Source organism: Vulpes vulpes, chromosome 8 (assembly GCF_048418805.1).
Source record: "Vulpes vulpes isolate BD-2025 chromosome 8, VulVul3, whole genome shotgun sequence".
Taxonomy (NCBI): domain Eukaryota; kingdom Metazoa; phylum Chordata; class Mammalia; order Carnivora; family Canidae; genus Vulpes; species Vulpes vulpes.
In genome coordinates, this window is record NC_132787.1 from 42,980,501 (window position 1) to 43,000,369 (window position 19,869).

Here is a 19,869-nt window from a genome sequence, read left to right on the forward strand (position 1 = left end):
ACTTGTTTTTTCCTCTGAATTAGGAAAAGACTGCTATTATTTAATTTTTTGAGGTGGAATATCTCAGGCTGGCTAAAAGATGTTTAAGAACTCATTAGCCTCGGGGTGCCTGGGTGCCTAGTCCATTAAGCACTCAACTGGGTTTTAGCTCAGGTCACCATCTCAGGATTTTAAGATCGAGCCCCACACCAGGTCCATGCTGAGTGTGGAGCCTGCTCAAGATTCTGTCTCTCCCCTCCCTTCCCCACCCCCTACCCCCTCTTACTCTCTCTCTCTCTCTCTCAAAAACAAAACTAGTTAGAGTCTGGGGTGAGAGAGTGTTCTGAGATCCACAAGCTTTCCTAGATGTCCTGGAAAGAGCCCTGGACTCCCAGCGGGAGCCTTCAGCTACCCCTTGACCTCTCAGCCTCTCTTCAACCTTTCCCTTGAAAATAAGGCCACCTTCTACTAGGTCACAAGCCATAACCCATGAGGAATAATATATGATTATGTGTTTCCTTTTTGAAAACTCCTTTAAGAGTGTAAAACAAAATTGCTTTTTTCACATCTGCCATTTGCTTTAGGATAATCCAGTATGTGTGCTGGGGAGGTGGTGAGAGGCCAGTCATACATATGGAAAGATGGGCCGTGAATTGGTACCTGTTGAAACGGGTTCAGATGCACCAGGTTCGTTATACTGTTCCATTATCGTGAATGTTTGAAATTTCTCTGAGTTAAATACTCACATCCTTCAATTTGCTGGCCCAGTCATCACACATGGACCTTCTTCAGGATTCAAGTAATCTGCCCACACAAACTGCCACCAGAGCCCTCAGTTCAGTATTCAGACTCTTCTGTGTTCTGGGCTCCACAGATGCAAACAGCAGTTTGGGGCATGCCTTCCAGGTGTCAGGCTCAGGTGTCAGCACTTCCCATGTTTATCTCATTTCATTGTCATAGCAATCCTATGAAGCAGGTGCTGTTGTTCCCGTTTTACAGATGAAGCATGGGGCAATGAAACAACTTTCTCCTGGTCCTGTAGCTCATAAGTGGTAGGGCCAGAGGTTAAACCCAGCTCCGTCTCCAGGGCTCGTGCTCTTCGACTGTGGCCACTTCTGTTAGAGACCTCAGTCCAGTGGAAGAAAGGTATCCCAATAAAATCTGGGAGCACAGAAGAGCAGGCAATGCTCTTCATAGACCTACAAGTTTGATCTTGAATGGCAAACTGAATTTTGCCAGCAAAGGAGTTCAAGGATGGGGGAGGCAGAAAAGGCCTGAGCAAAAACAGGAAGGGGGCAAAGGCCATAGGGTATTTGGGGATTGCAAGCAGTCTAATGTCAAGATCTTGGCTTAAGACCATGGAGGAGAGTGGGGCACCTGGGTGGCTCAGTGGTTGATCGTCTGCCTTCAGCTCAGGTCATGATCCTGGGGTCCTGGGATCAAGCCCCACTGCAGGCTCCCTGCTCAGCAGGGAGTCTGTTTCTCCCTCTGCCCCACCGCACTCCCATTTGTGCTCTCTCCCTTCCAAATAAATGAATAAATAAAATCTTTAAAAAGAAAAAAGACCATGGAGGAGAAGACATGGTGGCCGCAAACATAGCTTAAAAGGAGGTTGGATGAGTCCACACTGTGAAAGATCTCTAATGCACGGGAGAAGAAGGCCAACTTGGGGGAGCCTAAGCCACACCACCAGTGACCTAACCACAGCCGCCATGAGAGGTTGATCACCGCCCCCCCCCCCCCCCGCCGCCAAAAAAAAAAAGAAAAAGAAAAAGAAAAGCACCTGTGTGTGTCAACTCTGGAAAGTGTCCAGGCCCAGGGACCATGGGGGCTGTTCGAGGTAGTAAAGAGCAGGCCATGGCTGGAGCCGTGGAAGAGTCGCTCCACATTACAAGGCCAGGAAGCCATTGGGCCTGGGGTCAAAGCTGGGGCCATCTGTTTGCTGGTGTTTCTCGGCGGTTCCTTTCACTAACCCCGGGCACCATCAGAGCTTGAAGCCAGATGGGAGGCTCCCCGTGAGCTGGGACTCTGAGGAGACTTGCCAGCCTGCAGGGCACGAGGCATCCGGGCCAGCCTAGGGACAGCAGAGGGAACAAGGGAAGAAAACGCCCCCTTGTCCGCTGCAGGCTGGATGAGTCACGCCAGGAGCGTGTGCTGTCCGGCTCTGGGTGCCATCTATTCCCCAAGGATGAGAGATGACGCACTGTGCAGGCTCCCTCCTTCAGCCCTTGGTGAGAAAGTCGTGAGGTGTAAAGCGTCAGTGATGCCGCCTCGGGCCCCTCGTCACATGGTGTGAGGAAGCAGCGACCCTCCTGCTCACAGGGGATCTGAAGGATCCGCAGGCAGGTCAGCTGTTCCCACCGTGAGCCCACCTTCCCCTCTTCCTCCCTGAGCAGCTGCTCCTCCCTGTGTCTGTCTGTCTGTCCGGTCCGGTGCCTCCCCAGCTGCCCCAGCGCTTCAGCCTCGCTTGTGCGGGTGAATAACTTGACCCACGTTCAATAAGAGGGAGCGCGGGCTGCGTGGGGAGAAGGTCCGCCGACACTGCAGCGCTCCCCCGCCTGGGCCCTGCTGGAATCCACACTCCCATTTCCTCTGGCCTGGGCTTGAGTTTCCTTGTTGTGATGATTCTGTTCCTTCGGACTGTGGGAAGTGAGGCTTTGCGGGGCGTCTGTGTGCAGTCCCCGCGCCGTTACCAGGGCGGCCCTGCAGGGCCACGTGTGGGGCGGGCCATCCTGGGGCCTCGGTGTGACCCTCCTGCCATGCTCGCCTCCCAGGGCACAGGGGAGCCCTCAAGCACGGTGGGCCCCAGGATGACCGAGTGACTGGAGGGCCTTGCCCTCCCCTGGCCATTGTCACAAGTGCTGACGTCAGGAAGGTCCCACAGCTTTTAGGAGTCACCCGCCTCCGGGGAAAACTCAAGAAGCCAGGCGGCCTTCCCGCGGGCCGGGGACACCGGTCAGAGGGGCTGTACCATCTCAGGCTGGCTGTCTGCAGGCCACCCGGCTCCCGGGCGCAGGGGACAGGGTGCCAGCCCGCTGACCGGCCAGAGAACAAAAGCGGCGTAGAGCTGGGCGTGTGGGAGCCCTGGCCCTGAAGAGCAAGGGAGACCTACGCTCTCGTCTCGTCTTCACTGCTTACGCATGAGCTGTGCAGTCTCGGAGAATTCACTGGACATCTTTGACCTTCAATTTTCTCATTTTTAAAATAGAAATAATAATTCCCAGGGGCGCCTGGGTGGCTCAGTCAGTTGAGCGTCTGCCTTCAGCTCAGGTCATGATCCTGGGGTCCCGGGATGGAGCCCCACATCTCCCTCTGCCCCTGCCCCTGCTTGTGTACTCACACTCCCTCTCACTCTCTCTTTCTCAAATAAATAAATAAAACAAAATAAAAATAGAAATAATAGTGCCCAGGGGTACCTGGGAGGCTCAGTCAGTTAAGTGTCTGAATCTTGGTTTGGGCTAGGTCATGATCTCAGGGTTGTGGGATGGAGCCCCATGTCAGGCTCTGCGTTTATCTGGGAGTCTGCCTCGTGATTCTCTCTCTCTCTCTCTTTCTCTCTCTCTCTCCCTCTGCCCCTCTCCTCAAACTCTCTCTCTCTCAAATAAATAAATAAGTCTTTAAAAAATGAAAATAAAAATAAGGAAATAACAGTGCCTACTTCACAGGTGGGTGCACTAATGCGTGGGAAAGCACACGGGGCCCCAGCGGCTGTCCATTGTGTGCCTCAGCTCGGGAGAGCCGTCCTTTGCCAGGGAAACCCTGCTGGGCTGCAGCCACCGTCTGGGGGTAGAATTATCCCCGTGGCCTATGAGTAAATCCACATATTGTTTTGCCTAAAGACTTGACAACGGGACCATCATTTGTCTGAAAGGTCATCCCACTTTGATGAGAGCCCCCAAGTGCTGTTTCCCCCTACCTGAAATCCTACAGATGGGGAAACTGAGGCCCAGAACCGGGAGTGTCATGCAGGGGAATCACCACCCACCTCCTCACTCTCCCCCTCCCAGGCTCCGTCCTGGCCCTGTGTGAACTCAGGAAGGCACATCAGACACCTCTGGGCCTGCCCGCTGGGAGCCCGGGCTGGGGCCGAGGCCGCAGTGCCCTCCCCCAGGGGAGTCGAATGCCAACAATCATATTGCTTTTGCTCAGGAGGAAAAAACCCCAGATGCCAATGTGCCTGCCTCATCGGCTGGGCCATGTTATCCTCCTGCAGGGATGGGCTCTTGAATGTGAGCTTTGTCTGCCTAGCCTGTTAGTCACTGTGACAAAAGAGACCCAGGGAGACTGGGGCCCAACGTTGGATTCCTTGGCCGGGACATCACGTCATGGAGTCCAGGCCACGGAGTACAAGCCCAGGCCAGCCAGTACCTCGAGCTCCCACGTGGGCTGAGACTCACGGAAGGCACCTGCCTTGTCCCCACTCCCCCCACAAGTGAGAGGCCCCTCTGCCCGAACCCCAGGCCGCTCTGCTCTGGTCCCCTCTCCCCCCACCCCCCACGGAAGGTCCCCGACAGCAAGGAACACATGGCCTCCCTTCTGAGTCCCTGCAGGCCCGCAGTGGTTCGGATGGTTTAGCTCACTTGTCTGTGCCCTGGGATCCTCGTCACCACAGCTGTGTCACTGGAAATATCTCAGCCCCTGATAACGTTTGTGCCAACACATGTCACGACCCCAGGGCCCCCGAGGGCAGGGCGGGCAGAGCAAGCCCGTGCAGCAGCTGCTTGGTTGGTGTCACGGGGACTCCCGTCTGCTGCCTGGTCCAGCAAATCCTGTTTCCAGGCCAGGCCCTGGAGCAGCAGGGACCCCTACCCCCCAGCCCCCATGATTGCATTTCGGGTATAAACAGCTGGGAGGGACGCACCTAGGGTTTGACCCCAGAGCCTTGGGATCCTGCGCAAGGGTCTCCCCGCAGCCTCTCCAGGTCCCCCCGGGCCAGACTCTTCGCCGGTTTCCCTGTGAGGGATCTGATGCAGCTCGTTGCTCTTCACGAGGAAATCTTCATGCTGAAGGGCTCGGTCGATGTCTTGGGGGCCTGCCAGGGTCTGAAAGGCAGCCAGTGTTTCTGAAGCTTTCTCTTGTCCCCCTGAGTGCACGCATGCACACAGCCTACACCCGAACTCCGCGTTAGTACGCACACACTCACACACACGTACACGCGGGCTTTGGCCGGGTGTGAGGATCTCCGTGTCAGGAACGGAATAAGTAAACAAGCTCAACATTTCTGTTTCCCTCTGAGGCTTGCAAAGAAGGTGTTAAGAGCACAAGATTTAAATCATAAACTTTATTAAAAGCCAAGCAGCCCAGTATGTGACTCTTGCCAACTCGGACAGAGTCTTTGGGGTAAAACTACACTGAGCTAATCCAGAAGGAATCAAGCAGAGGAATACAGTGGGTGGGAGTGAGCCAAGGCATCCCACCTCTGGAAGGTGGAGTGGGGGCCGCCCAGAATGGCTGAGCAAGAGGATGGGGCAGGAGCCCAGGTAAGGCCTTCAACGTATTGAAACTTCTTTCCTACCTTTCCTCATACTGTTCACTCACTTATACCTCACAGACTCCTGGCAAGGCAGGGGAGCATGCACTCCAGCCAGTCTCAGAACCGGCCCAAATTGCCCAGTGAGTAACCTTTGAGAGACAAGCAGGACAGGAACACCCCAGCTGCTCCCCCACCAGGCTGGTCTCCACCCAACCCGAGGCAGCCTCCCTCCTCCAAAGATTAACTGCCTCTTCACCGGGGGCAGGGTCTATGCCCACAAGACACAGAAATATGAATAAGATCACTGCTTGCAAGGAGCGTTTTGTTTTTTAAGATTTTATTTATTCATTCATGAGAGACACACACACACAGAGAGGCAGAGACACAGGCAGAGGGAGAAGCAGGCTCCACGCAGGGAGCCCAACGCAAGATTGGATCCCTGATCCCGGGATCACGCCCTGGGCCAAAGGCAGACGCTCAACCACTGAGCCAACCCAGGTTCCCAGGATTGGTTTTATTATAAGGTGTTAAATAATGAAAGGGACCATAAGGAAAGGGGAAAAACAGTGGAAGAAGGCTTCTCTCCTTCCATAGGTGGCAGCCGGCTGGAGAACCACCCCGAGAACCCCCGGGGCGGGCTTGCGGGCTGGCCTGCGGCCGGAAGTCACCAAGCGGTGTGGACCAGGCCCCACCATTTATGTCCCATGTCTCTCACCAGCTTTTGGGGTTTGCCGATCTGTGTTTGTCCCTGGGTTTGCATCAGTCACTGTTCACCGTGGGAAGCTTCAGTTGCCAGGGTGAACCGGCCCAGCGGGCTCCCCACCACGCCTCCCAGGGCCCCCACCCTGGAGGCGCCCAGCCCACCCAAACCGGCTCCCGCCTAGGCCCCCCTTGCACTTGCTGCCTTGCCCTCACCCACAGCACCCTTGGGTTTGCTGTTATTTTCACTGTGGTCTTCTGGGCATTTTAGAAATGAGAATTAGAAGAGAGAGAGAGAGAAAAAGAGAGAATTAGAAGAGAGTTATTTATAGGAGTACCTCCACAGGAGGTTATTTATACGAGAACATACAGTGTCCTTGATCATCCAGCTGCCGAGTTAGAGGGAAGGAAAGGACCCTTTATTAAGTGCTTCTGATGACTCAGACCCCGCGTCAGCCCATTCATATGTGACGGGGCTCACTGTCCACATTTTAGACAGATGTTGAGCGAGAACACGGGCCACATCTGTTTTGTCATTAGCACAGCTTTGTGCTTAGAAGAGTGGCTGGAGCATTCTAGATGTTCAATGAAAATGCGTTCCATAAACGAATGGAAGGGAAACAGAGGTTCAGCAAGGGATGGCGCTGACGTGGAGTCACACAATCTGGCCGTGACCAAATGGACGAATGCCCAGGCTGGCCTGGCCCTCAGCCTTGGCCCCTTCCCTTCCACCTTCCATGGGCCTTCATCATCTTCTCTCCGTGAAGCTCCTGGGGCTCTTTCAAAGGCTGGTGTTTGACCCAAACAATACAGTGTCTCCTCAAACAATTAAACATGGAACTAAAAAAAAAAAAAAATGGGACTACCGGATGATTCAGCAACCCCACTTCTAGGTATATCTCCAGAGAACTGAAGGCGGGGACTCAAAGAGATATTTGTACAGTTGTTCACGGCAGCCTTATTCACCACAGCCAAAAAGTGGAAGCAACCCAAGCGGCCATCAGTGGATGTGTGCATAAAACAAAATATCCTTAGGTGGAATATTATTCTGCCTTACAAAGGAGGGAGTTTTGGGATGCCTGGGTGGCTCAGAGGTTGAACGTCTGCCTTTAGCTTGTGGGATGATCCCAGGGTCACAGGATCGAGTCCCGCATCAGGCTCCCTGCATGGAAACTGCTTCTCCCTCTGCCTGTGTCTCTGCCTCTCTCTCTGTGTGTCTCTCATAAATAAATAAATAAAATCCTTAAAAAATAATAATAATAAAAATACAAACAGAAGGTAGAATAGAGTTTTTCTTGGAAATGATGGGAAAGTTTTAGGTATAGACTGTGGTGATGAGTGACTAACATCATGATGCTTCATGCCTCTGCCCTGTGTACCTACGGATGGTTAAAATGATAAAGTCTCCATTCTGTATTTTTTTTTACCATGGTAAGAACCTTTGTTTATTTCCCAAGCTACCCCCCACACCAAATCCTTAAAGTCCTGGACACTGCTTTCGTCACCACTGTTCCCTGGTTGAGAATCTTTCAAAGCCTCCTTCTAGCCAAACACGAAGCCTGAACGTGTCCTCCTCGTACCAAGGCCTCTGCACTCGCCGGGACACTGCTCTCTGAGCCTCCTTCCAGCAGCTCCTACCCTCCCACCTCCTTTACTCAGTGTTGGCCTGTGTAAAGCTAGTGTTCCTGTGGCAGCTGAAGCCTCGGGAAGCACCTTGCTGGGCCCTGGCCGGTTCAACAAACAGCCGGGAGGCTTCCATCCTGATGCCCCAGGCTGTCTGGCTGTTCTTGCCCCTTCTTGTCTCTTCTCAAAGCACACCTGAGGGCTCCTTCCATTTTCTAGTGGGGAATAGGGCACAAGGAGGTTGAGTAAACTACCTTTTATTAGATTTGTTCAGTTTAGAGGAGAATGCTCCTGAGGAATTCACTTTATATTAAAGAAAGGCTGCTTTCGATTAAGGTCATTGGAAGTAGAGCAGTGGGGGTCGCCCTAACTTCCCTCTTGCTACAGGACCCCCTTTTACTCTGTAAAACAGTTGGTTTCATTTTTGAACAGATTTTTATGTTAGAAAACTCTTCCTTATAAGTTCATAGATAATGAGAGCTGGAAAGGATTTTAGAAATACTCCTGTCCACTCTCTTCATTTGAAACAGAAGACAGCCTAGAAATATGAAGCAACGCGGTCAAGATCCCCCTTCTGGCAGCACCCAGAGCCCTGCTCTATAGCCACAGGCTCCCCAGCATGCCACCCATGACCTCTGAGCTGGGATGACCCAGCCCCAGCTGAATCGGATGCCGGCTAGAATCTCTGTCCCCCTTCCTCCCGTTGTAGCCAGGACAACATGCTCCCCTGCTCAGGGGACTCCCCCCCCACCCCCCCAGCCGTCTGGCAACAGAGAGAGCACGCCTTCCCCAGGGTTAACCCAAGAGCAGGGGGCCAGGCACAGGCTCAGCCCGGACACCCATCCCCCAGTCCTTCCTACTTCAACATTGTAAGAATAAATCTGTCTGGCCAGAAATGGCAAAGATCAATATCATTTGCTGCAACAAGAAATGGGAACCCTCCCGGGACCTCCCGTGAAAGCTGCATCTCTCATTTATTTAACAAGCCAGTGTTATGAAGCAGAAATAGCAGAACACCGTGTGCAGCTTGCAAACTACAATGTTCACTTATGTTCCAAAATTGCCAGTGACTACAAAGTGTAGATGTGACCCTTTGGGGATGAGAGGGGGATTCACCAGTTCCTCACTTCGGAGTCATGAACCATGGATCTGCTGTCGAGGTCTGCACCAAATTCAATCACTGCATCTGACAAAGATACTAATAGATTCAGCTTCATAACAGAGCCTCTGGAATGGCTTGAGGAAATGAAGCCCAAATAACTTTGAAATCACTTTCAAAAATAACTTTTTAGCCTTATAGAGCTATATGGAGTAGACTTTCAAATGAGTTATTGAAACCATCTCAAACCATTCAAACCAGTTATTATGGTATCTGAGAAACAAGAAGACTCAAAACAATTTGCACTTTTAAACTTGAACTTCATGCATAAAGAGAACATCACATCTTTTCCCCAATACTTTGGTGTCCGTGTGAGGACATACCTACAACACTGACCTACACTGCCTTGTGCTCCCTCCTGTCCCAATAGGCAATCTTAGCAAAAAGAAAAGGAGTCTAATTTGGAATGATTTTTAGTGACACCAAATGGATCCTAGATGTAATCATTTCTTTTCAAAGTATCCAGAAACAATTTAATAATTTTCTCTAAATTTTTACTGGAGACTAACATTAATCATACGTGTGTGTGTGTGCGTGTGTGTGTGTGTGTGTGTGTGTGGGCGCAGGCGTGTGCAGACAGTAGAAAACTTTTTTTTAGGTTTATTTATTTATTTTCTCTATATTCAACATAGGGCTTAAAGCCACGACCCCGAGATCAAGAGCCGTGTGCTCCACTGACTGAGCCAGCCAGGTGCTCCAGCAAACTTTTCTGTAAGGAGCCAGAGAGTAAATAAGTAAGTCAGTGCTGGCTTCATCAGCAGTCAGAGGCCCCTGGCTTTAGAGAGGCACCAAACTTGGCTTAATGCTCCATAGTTGCCATCATGGAATAAAAATTCTCTTTTATCAAGAGGCCCCACATTTTCATTTGTACTGCAGATTTTGTAGCCCGTCTTGTTCTCCAGGCCCATACAATGTCTGATATAATTGCTTAGCCACGCTGTGGCAGCGCTACGGCCACCATGGGCGATATGTGCGCAAATGCATGTGTTCTAATTAAGCTTTATTTGTAGACGCTGAAATTAGAATTTCATACAATTTTCACATGTCATGAAATACCAGCCTTCAAAAACATTTTTTTCCAACCATCAAAAAATGTAAAAGCCATTCTTAGCTTGCAGGCCAGGCAAAAATAGGTTGTAGTCTGGGTTCTGGCCCTCAGGTATAGTTGGCTGAGCCCTAGCCTAGAGAAAAATCTGGGAAGACCGTAATTTTCCACTTGTTGAAATCCTGGATGTTGGTTCGGCTTCCTGGGAGAAGGGCCGTGCTGGGGTGCCGTGCTGGGGTGCTGCGCCGGTGCAGGGGGGCCGGACGGCGGCGGAGGGCAGGTGCACAGGGCAGCAGCCTTCCAGGGACTTCACCGGCTCCTCCTGACACCCTGGGTCTGGACCCACCACTGAAAGCAGACGTGGAGATTCAGCCCCCGCTCCCTTCCCCTTCGCCTCCCTCCCTCGTCCTACAAAGCCATTAGGTTGTGATGTCAGGACACCTTCCTCTGCCTGACCAGGGGGCAGGAGGGCCACGAGAGACCTCGGTCTGGACACGTGCTGAATCCTTCTAGAAGCCTCTTACACGTGTTCCTCCGGAGAAGTGCTGGCAGATGGCAAAGCCCCAGCTCGACCCCAGAGCCTCAGGGCTCGGGAACCCCCAGAACCTCCCTCTCAGAGGCACCCTGAGCAGCGTCCAGAACTGGCTCAACAGCCCTCGGAGACGCAGGGGGACAGAGGAGAGGCGACCCGCCCCACCCACCGCCTCTGGCCCGCCGAGCCTCGGAGCCTCAGCCCCCTGCGCTCAGGCCGGCTCCGCAGCGGCCCAGCCCTTTCCCGCTTCCAATTCTCCTTCAGTTACACTTTCCGTAGCTCCCTCCTAGTGGCTCATCCGAGAGATGGGTGACCGCGGCTAAGTCCTGGGGTCCGAGCTCATTCCGGACTCACATCTTGAAACTGGAGGAGCCAACTCAGCCCCCCAGGGAAGGTTACAATTGCTGAAGGAGATAATCATGGGAAGAGGGGTGGGGGATGGGTAAAGACCCCGCACATCTGAGCCCTTTGCAACTTGGATTTCTCCACCAAAGAAGAGAAGAAGTAAGAATTAGAATGGAACGGATGGCTGGACCTCAGGCCACCAGCACCCTAGCAGTGAGCGTGTCTGACACAGAATCATGCAAACAGCGGACCAGAGGTGGAGGGGACATCCAGCCATGGGCATGAAAATAGCTCTCATTATTAGCGACTGTTATAAAATGGAACAAATTGGGCAAAGGGCTGGTGAAAATACAAAGCATGCTAAGCTACGGAACGGACCATCTTGTTCGAAAGGTAAAACGAACATATAAATGTTATTTATATAAGTAAATATTATATATTTATATAAATAAATGTTTATTATATATTTATATATAATATATTAATAATTAATAATAGTATATAATATGTTTTAATATATTATATAAACGTTATTTATATAAATAAACATTTAATGTCATTACAGGGCCATACGTGATAAGTCCATAATTCACTTATTCGTCAAACCTGTGCTGAGTGCCTACTGTGAGTGAGGTAGAGACCTAGGTTCTTGAGTGTTGGAGTAGACAGAGTGGGCTACATGGATAGAATCTAGATGGGCTAAGAATGATGAAAGGGTCTCTGGGAGTAATGATGTGTAAGTCAGTCTGGGACCATAAACTGTTTCAGCTAGAGGAGACAGTTCATGTGGACGACAGTGGAATGGAGCACTGGATTTTTTTTTTTTTAAGTAGGCTTCATGCCCAGCATGGAGCCCAGTGTGGGGCTTGAACTCACAACCTTGAGATCAAGACCTAAGCTGGGATCAGGAGTTGGACACTTAATCGACTGAGCCCTCTGTCCAGACACCCCATTACTGGACATTTCCGAAGGTGACAGTTGGTCAGGGGCCTCAAGTGCCCAAGTACCAAGCCAAGGATTTGGCCCTAGACTTATGTGTAGGAAAATAACATGCAAAAGTAGTGTTTAAGAAAAGACATAAGCTTTCAGAAGGCAAGGATTTGTTCTGATTAGCTTAGATGGATGCCATCAAAACAGGATAACCTGAGGAATGAGCTGTTCAGTTAACAATGACTGAAATGAGTGCACAGGGCTCATTTCTGAGTGGTGCTAATTTTGGCAAGCAGAGCCAAAGCTCCACTATATATTCTTCCTCACACACTCAACCTCAAGAGCTCATATCACTTCAGTTCCCTAAGAGAGGACAGGCTTTCAGGTCAGGCAGACTTGGTTTGAAACACAATTCCGCAACTTTGGGGCCTTAGTCTCCTTGTCTATAAAATGGGATAATAATAGACACTTCACACGGCCATGAGGAGGTCAAATGAGGATCCTAGGAGTATGCCTGGCTCAGGTCTGGGCAGAGGGTAAATGTTCCATAACACTCACTTCCCTTCTCTTCCTTGTCTCTTGAAGAGCTGAGTGCATTTTTCCTGTCTTTTTTTTTAATGAGTCTAGATTCACAAGATGTTACAAAAATAGTACAGAGAGGTCCCCTGCACCCTTCACCTAGTTTCTGCCAATGGCCACATCTTCCATAACTGTGGGACAGTATCAAAACCAGGAAACTGACATGGTATAAACCTTACTCATTTGCATGTGTGTGTTTCCTTTTTTTTATATATAAGATTTTATTTATTTATTCGTGACAGATACAGAGAGAGGTAGAGACACAGGCAGAGGGAGAAGCAGGCTCCCTGCAGGGAACCCAATGCAGGACTCAATCCCGAGACCCCAGGATCACAACCTGAGCTGAAGGCAGACATTCAACCACTGGTCCACCCAGGCGTCCTGCATGTGTGTGTTTCTACGCAATATTGTCACATGTGGATTCTTATCAGTCAAGATACAGAATTGATCCATTGCCATTCACTTATGCTATTCTAAATACTCCATCCTCCTCCTGCCCACCTCATTCTTCATCCCTGATACCATGGATATATTCCCATTTTTATAATTTTGTCAGTTTGAGATTTTTATATTAATGGAGTCGTGCAATTGGTAACCTTTTGAGTTTGGCTTTTTTCAGTATAATGCCTCTGACAGCCATCCGAATTGTTGCATGTGTCAGTAGTTGGTTCTTTTTTGTTGCTGAGTAGTATTCTATGGCGTGGATATACCACAGTTTGTGCAAACAGTCATCTATTGAAGGATACCGGGACTGTTTCCAAATTGGGGCTATTACCAATAGAGCTGCTATGGACTTTCACGGTTTCTGCGTGAGCATCAGTTTTCGTTTCTCCAGGATAAACACCCAGGTATGCAATTACTGCGTTGTATGGTCAGTGTCAGCTTAGGTTTTTTGTTTTTGTTTTTGTTTTGTTTTGTTTTTAGGAAACTGCCAACCCATTTTCCAGAGGGGCTGTACTATTCTATATATTCACTGGCAATGCATGAGAAATCCAGTTTTTCCATAAAGTTATCTGTTGTCACATATGTGTGTTTTAGTTGTTCATTAATATGTGTGTAGTGATACCTCATGGTAGCTTTCGTTTGCATTTCTCTAGTAGTTAATGACAAGCATGGTAATTTTGTATAAAGTGTGAGATTTAGGTTGAGGTTTATACTTTTAATCTACAATAGCTCCAGCACTGACTGTTTGCTAAAAGGCTAGTCTTCCTCCATTGGGTTGCTGTTGTATCTTTACCAAAAGTCAGTTGAGCACATTTGTTTTGGTCTCTGGGTTTCTGAGTTCTTTACTCTGTTCCATTGATCTGTCTTTCCTTCCACTAAGACCATATTGCCTCGATTACTCTAACTATATGATAGGTTTTCACAACAAGCAGAGTAATTCCTCCCATTTTACTCTTCCAAACAGTGGACTTTAAGACATTATTCACCACAGATTTCAAAACAGGCAGGAAATTTCAACATAATTTGGGTGATTTGAAAAAAAATGTTTTAGGAACCTGTAAAAGATGTGTTTTTTCCACATAAATGAGTGAATCTATTCTGTCTCTTTTTTTGTTTGTTTTTCTTATCATGGTAAAATACACACAACATAAACTTTACCATCTTAATCATTTCTAAGTACACAATTCAGTGCCATCAAGTATACTCACATTGTTATGCAAGGTGAATGCATATGCAATCCATCTCCAGAACTTTTTCATTATCCCCAACTGAATTTCTGTGCCTATCAAATAATTAAAAACCCACCCTCTCTTCTCCCACGCCTCTGGCAACCACAAGTCTACTTTCTGTTTTATGAGTTTAACTAGGTACTTCCTATAAAGTGCAATTATACAATATTTGTCCTTTTGTGTCTGGCTTATTTCACTGAGCATCACGTCCTCAAGTGTCATTCATAATGTAGCACGTGTCAGAATGTCCTTCTTTCTTAAGACTGAATAGTGTTCTGGGGCACCTGGGGATTCAGTTGGTTAAGCATCCAACTCTTGGTTTTGGCTCAGGTCAAAGGTTGTGAGATTGAGCCCTGTGTGGGTCTCTGCGCAGGGCGTGGGTCTCTGCACAGGGCATGGAGCCTGCTCAAGATTCTCTCTCCCCCCTCTCCCTCTGCCCTCTCTCTCTCTCTCTAAGATAAATAAATAAATCTTAAAAAAAAAAAAAAAAGACTGAATAATGTTCCATTATTCTCTCAATGGACATTTAAGTCATTTCCACCTTTTGGATATTGTGAATAAGACTGCTATAAACATCAGTGTACAAATATGCCTTGGAGTCCCTGCTTTCAATTTTTTCGGGCACAATCGTACAAGTGGGCCATTCTCATTCCAGACTCAGGATTTGTTTAAACCACCTGCTTCCTCCTCTTTTGTCAAGACCTCAGGGGCCATCAGCAAGTGGGTCCATGGGGCCACTAGGGGGAGCTCCCCACCCTGGGATTTGGTGGGGTCTTTGCTTTTTTTGCAGCTTGCTGGAGGTGATAAAGGACACAGTGAGACTACAATGAGGGAAAGAGCAGCCCTCTGCGCTATCAGAGGCCATTCCTCCTGAGTTTGACGCAGTCACAGCCTGAGGAGACTTCAGGGGTTTTGTGCAGTGGAGTTTATTAAAAGAACCACATCTGTGCCCCTGGGCATGAGAGATTAAGGAATCAAAGAACTGGCCTTTCCTCAATTCTTAGTTTGGGGAAAATTGGTTTCCTGCTTTATTGTGAACTTGGACAGATTATATACAAAAAGCACTTTATCTTCCACATTTTCCTTAAGTTCTACAGCCCCACTCTTCCTCTCCCACTATTGATAGAATTAGGGCCAGAGTAGATATCCTGTCTTTGAGTGACTGTAGGCGGTGGGAATGGAGGATTCCTTGCCAGTCTGTGGTGCTCTAGGCCAGGGACTTTGACCTAAACAGCAGCAAGCGTCCTCCCCATTCTCTCTCCTACAGGCTCTCTCACAACTGGTGTGGAGCTGGCCCAGATGCCAGCAAGCTGTGGAGGTGTGGGTAGGTAACTGACCTCTCAGTTTCCTCATCTGTAAAATGGGATGATAATAGTGCCAATCTTGTAGTGTTGTAAGGATTAAATCCCTTCCGCAAGCCCTTAATTAGGACTGGTTATTATTATTGTTGTCCTGATGTTATAATTCTCCTGCAGAATTTAGTCCTGGACTAAAGCAGACGTCCCTCCCATTGCATACTTTCTCACACCGCAGCCCAATAAATGTCTATAAAAACTAACACCTATACATACGGTACAGCATGATGACTCCCTCATTAGTAGCCATGGAAGCTATTCTAGTCCAAAAGCGTCTCCTGAGGACTGAACTCCAGCATCTATGCTACTGAGACTGTGCTTCTAAGGCTGGGTTCTACTGGAGAAAACGTTCCCTCCCAACCGCCAGGAAACCATCAACCCCACTCTAACCATGCCTGGGGCCTTGGAGTGAAAGCAGAGAGGAAGTTGCTGCTGGGCCTGGTGCAGGAGCTGGTGCAGGAGAAAATAGGCATCCCCTTCAGTTAGAAACAAGGGCCAAAGAGTTACTTCCACCTCCTTCCTCCATCTCTCTTGGCTGCCCTCTGGAGCAGAGCAGTGGTCAAGTGGAAAGTCCCAGAAACAGCCTCAGGTGAAGTGGTTCCCCTTGTTGGTGCAGCCTGAGTGATGAAGAGTCAGCTGACAGAAAAGATGGCACCCTGGGGCTGCCCCGATCTCATCCCAGGGCTCCAAGAGCCGAGATTATGCCCATGGAGTCAGCTGCTCAAAATATCCTTAATTGCTACCAGTCGGCCAGCCCCTCACTGACCCGCCCCCACCGAGATTGGAAATCAAGTTGCAGTGGGGTTCTGTGGGTCTTGGCCCCAGGGACTGGGATGTGAGTAGGGTGTTGTGCTCCTTGTGTAGGAGAAGACACATGGTCTCTGGTATAACCTATGTTGGGACCACCTTCTGGGCACTATAGATTCCGGAATCCAGTCTGTCCTTCTGGCCCAGGGCACTGAGCAAGGGCCTGTGGTCACCTCCCTCCCTCACTAGGTGTTACTCCGTCTCCTCCTCCTGTCTGTGGCCATCACACTCTGTCTCAAATGGTGGTGAGAACCCCTCTGACCCTGGCATTTGCTGGTGAGGGTGACCCAAGGCCCCCTCAGGTGGGGCTCAGTCCTCATGGTACACCCACTCTGGACGTGCCCTCTCAGGACATCCCATGCCCGAGTACTGCCAGTTCCAAGCCTCCCTCTCCTACTTCTGGCAGCTTTTATACAGCCGCTCCCCAGAAAAGAAACTCCCTTTTCTCTCCCCGTCTTGGCCCAACTACCAACCTGCCTGGTCCATCCTCTTTCCCACCACATAAAAGGCACACGAGACCTGGCCTGGACTGAAGTAAATATTTATGTACTTGGTTCTTGGGCGCAAATGAGTGTCCTTTGTCTGGGTCACTGTCATCAGCCATCATGGCAAGCAGGGCCAGGCTGAGGATTCTCTAAGTGCAAAGGGAGAAGGTTTTAAAATGCTGATGGTGACCAGATTTGTTCTGATCCTTTCCCTGGTAGAATGAAGGCATCTTTGAAACACACGTTGAAAACCCCTCCCAGGGAGGGAAAGTCCTGAGGCCCATGGATTCCCTGGCACAGGTTTCAATGACCTGGGCCTCCACCAGCAGTGTCCAGAGACCCCCGTCCCTGAGACTTACTGCAAAGCCAGTCGGGCATTTAAATTAAAGCAGCCAGGCTGGCAGCTCCTGGCTGGCTGGCTGCCACCCGCTGGGGCGGTGGGGAACCCTGAGCAGAGCACCTTAGGGAGACGGTGGAGGCAGGCAGCCGCTTGGGTGGTAGGACCCAAAGACACCAGGGAAGCTCCCCGGGGGCTCCCCCTACCTGCTCTGGGGCCCTGAAACACCTCCTGCACACAGAGGCCTCTGTGCCTGAAATTCCACCCCTGGAGCATCGTCTGCTGTGTAGCTCTTGTTTCCAGAATGTCCTGCTTACGGCACACCACAGATGGCAGCCCAAGAACGAGATAGGCGGGTGGGGATACAGGGGGCTTACCAGGCACCAGCAAGGCAAAGAGGAAATGAAAAGGGGAGGTAGGAGGCTAGGGCACAAAAGAAGACTGAGGACCAGAGCGCTCCTTGCTAGGGTGAGGTCACGGCCGGCTCTGCCCTCCCCGGACTCGTCGCCTCTTGCCCTGCTCTCTCCTTTTCTGCTTCCCTCCTACCTGCTCAGCTCAGGGAAAAAGCAAGTCAGCCCCTCCAACATGTTGCTAAGCCTCTAAAAACCAATGGTGTTTATCTGCGCCTTCTCCTCTCAGAGCCAAAGGTGTTCAAGGCCCATTGCTGAGACCTGGCAGCAAAGGAAGTTCCGACGGCCACTGCCAGCTCTGCTGGTCATCTTTCTCCATCTCGGTGCCTTGATGGCCGCGACACACCTGTGTCTCGAGAAGGACTTCTAGGACAGGAGAAATGTTCAAGTCTAATTCCCAGTGGAGCAGATCGCTGTTTTTTTCCGAGACATTCTTTTTTCTGATCTATTTAAGAACCTCAAGGATTAATGCAGGACCCTCAAGTTAGTCTGTGGTGGGCCCCAGATGCCTGCATAACCACATGGCAAGAGTCACAAAACTAGGGAGGGTGTTGAGCCAAATGCTTTAAAGTTAACCTTCTGGGGACGCCTGGGTGGCTCAGCTGTTGAGCGCCTGCTTCGGCTCAGATTGTGATCCCAGGGTCCCAGGATCGAGTCCCACATTGGGCTCCCCACAGGGAGCCTGCTTCTCCCTCTGCCTAAGTCTCTGCCTCTCTCTCGTGTCTCTCATGGATAAATAAATAAAATGTAAAATAGAGTTAACCTCCTGAAGGGTTAACAATTGTCCATTACAGCTATACATTTTCACATATCACTGTTTGCCTCTTGTGGTACCAGCACTCTCCCTCAAGCCAAACACACACTTCACATAGGAAACTGCCTGGCCAAGCATGCCAGCCGGTAGAGTGGAATTCAGGAGTTTATAAATACTTTTGATGATAATTATGGGTCAGGAGACAAACTGTTACTTACCTCGAGATGTTTGGATTACCTATGGATTTCTTTTATCATCCTTATTAGTACCCAGTTAGCAAAAGTTATTAACTCAAACATGGTTGTGCTGGTGGCATCTGGAATCCAGTATCACTCAGGCTGGGGGCACCTGCCCAGATCTTGCCAAGGCGGTCGGTCGCAGGAAGGAACCAGGCTGATGGAAACCCGGGTAGATTCGAGCTCTACCCTGGCCCCTTCCCCTCTACCTCCACTGCAGTGTAGTGTTCGAGAACTTAACTGGTAATATCCTGGGGCTCAGGGGTGGCCGCAGCCAGGTTTATGCTGACACATGTCAGCAAGAGCCTCCCCACCCCTGGGAGTGGCTGGTCAGGTGCGGGACCTCTGGGACCCAGTGATGGCATCTCACACCGGGCGGAGGGTCAAAATCATCTGTGGGGCCTTAGACATTACAGACCGCAACCACACACGCTTAGACAGCCTGGGAATCTGCTTTCAGCATTCATTCTTTGCTGGGAAATTCTGATAAACGAGCAGTTCAACCCATTAGGGCCCTAGGAGTCCTCCCAGGGAGGTATTTTAGAGCCAATGACCTTGAGACAGCCTCTGGTCATAGGCCTAGGTGTCTCTCCTCCTTAGGGCCACTTCAGTGCTCTTCACTGCAAATGCAGCCTTTCTTCCTCCCCTGTTCTCTGGCATCTTAACAGCCTCTGGAGAGGAAGGAAGAAGGGGCCCCTCATGCTCTGGAATGCTCCCCACCCCCCTAGGCTGAGCCCCTGGCCTCCCTGCTCACAAGGAGTGAGATCTTGCTGGAGAGCTGTCCCATTCCTTCTTCACAGGGGGGATGTCCGCCCCACTTTTCTCCTCTCTGCTTTCAAGCATGGCCAGGGCTCTCTTATCTAGAAAACCACATCATTTGACCCCAGGGCCCCTTGCTGTGCCGATGTCAAGTCCTTCTTTGGCCCTCCTTAGTTTAGGGTTTATCTGCACTTTTGTGCAAGGTCTCTGCCATCTCCTGAGACTTGACCCTCACAGCAGCTCCCTCCATGGGGACCACACTCCAGCCACCCTGACCTTTAACCTTCCACCCCTGTTCTCCAGTCTGGCTGTCAACACCTGATGCCCCTGCTGGCACTCTAAATGAAATGGTGCAGTCAGAATCATTGTCTTCCACACACACTTCCGTCTTTCTCAATTTCCCCTTTGACTCAACCATAGATTCATTTAGTCCTGGAAGAAATCTTAGGGATTATTTAGGGAGACTCATGCGCTTTACAGGTGAGGACACTGAGGTCCGGAGAGAGGAGGCCAGGTGTCCAGGGTAAAGGAGCCCCTCCAGGAAGGAGAAGGGAATAGCCCAGGCCTCTACCCTTGGTCCTGATGGACGGCCATAGCTGCCAGGGCTTCAGCTCCTGGGGGTATACACTATGGGCATCTGTCCTTCCTTTTGTTTCCCTTTGCCTGTACCCTGGCCCCACCTCTAGAGC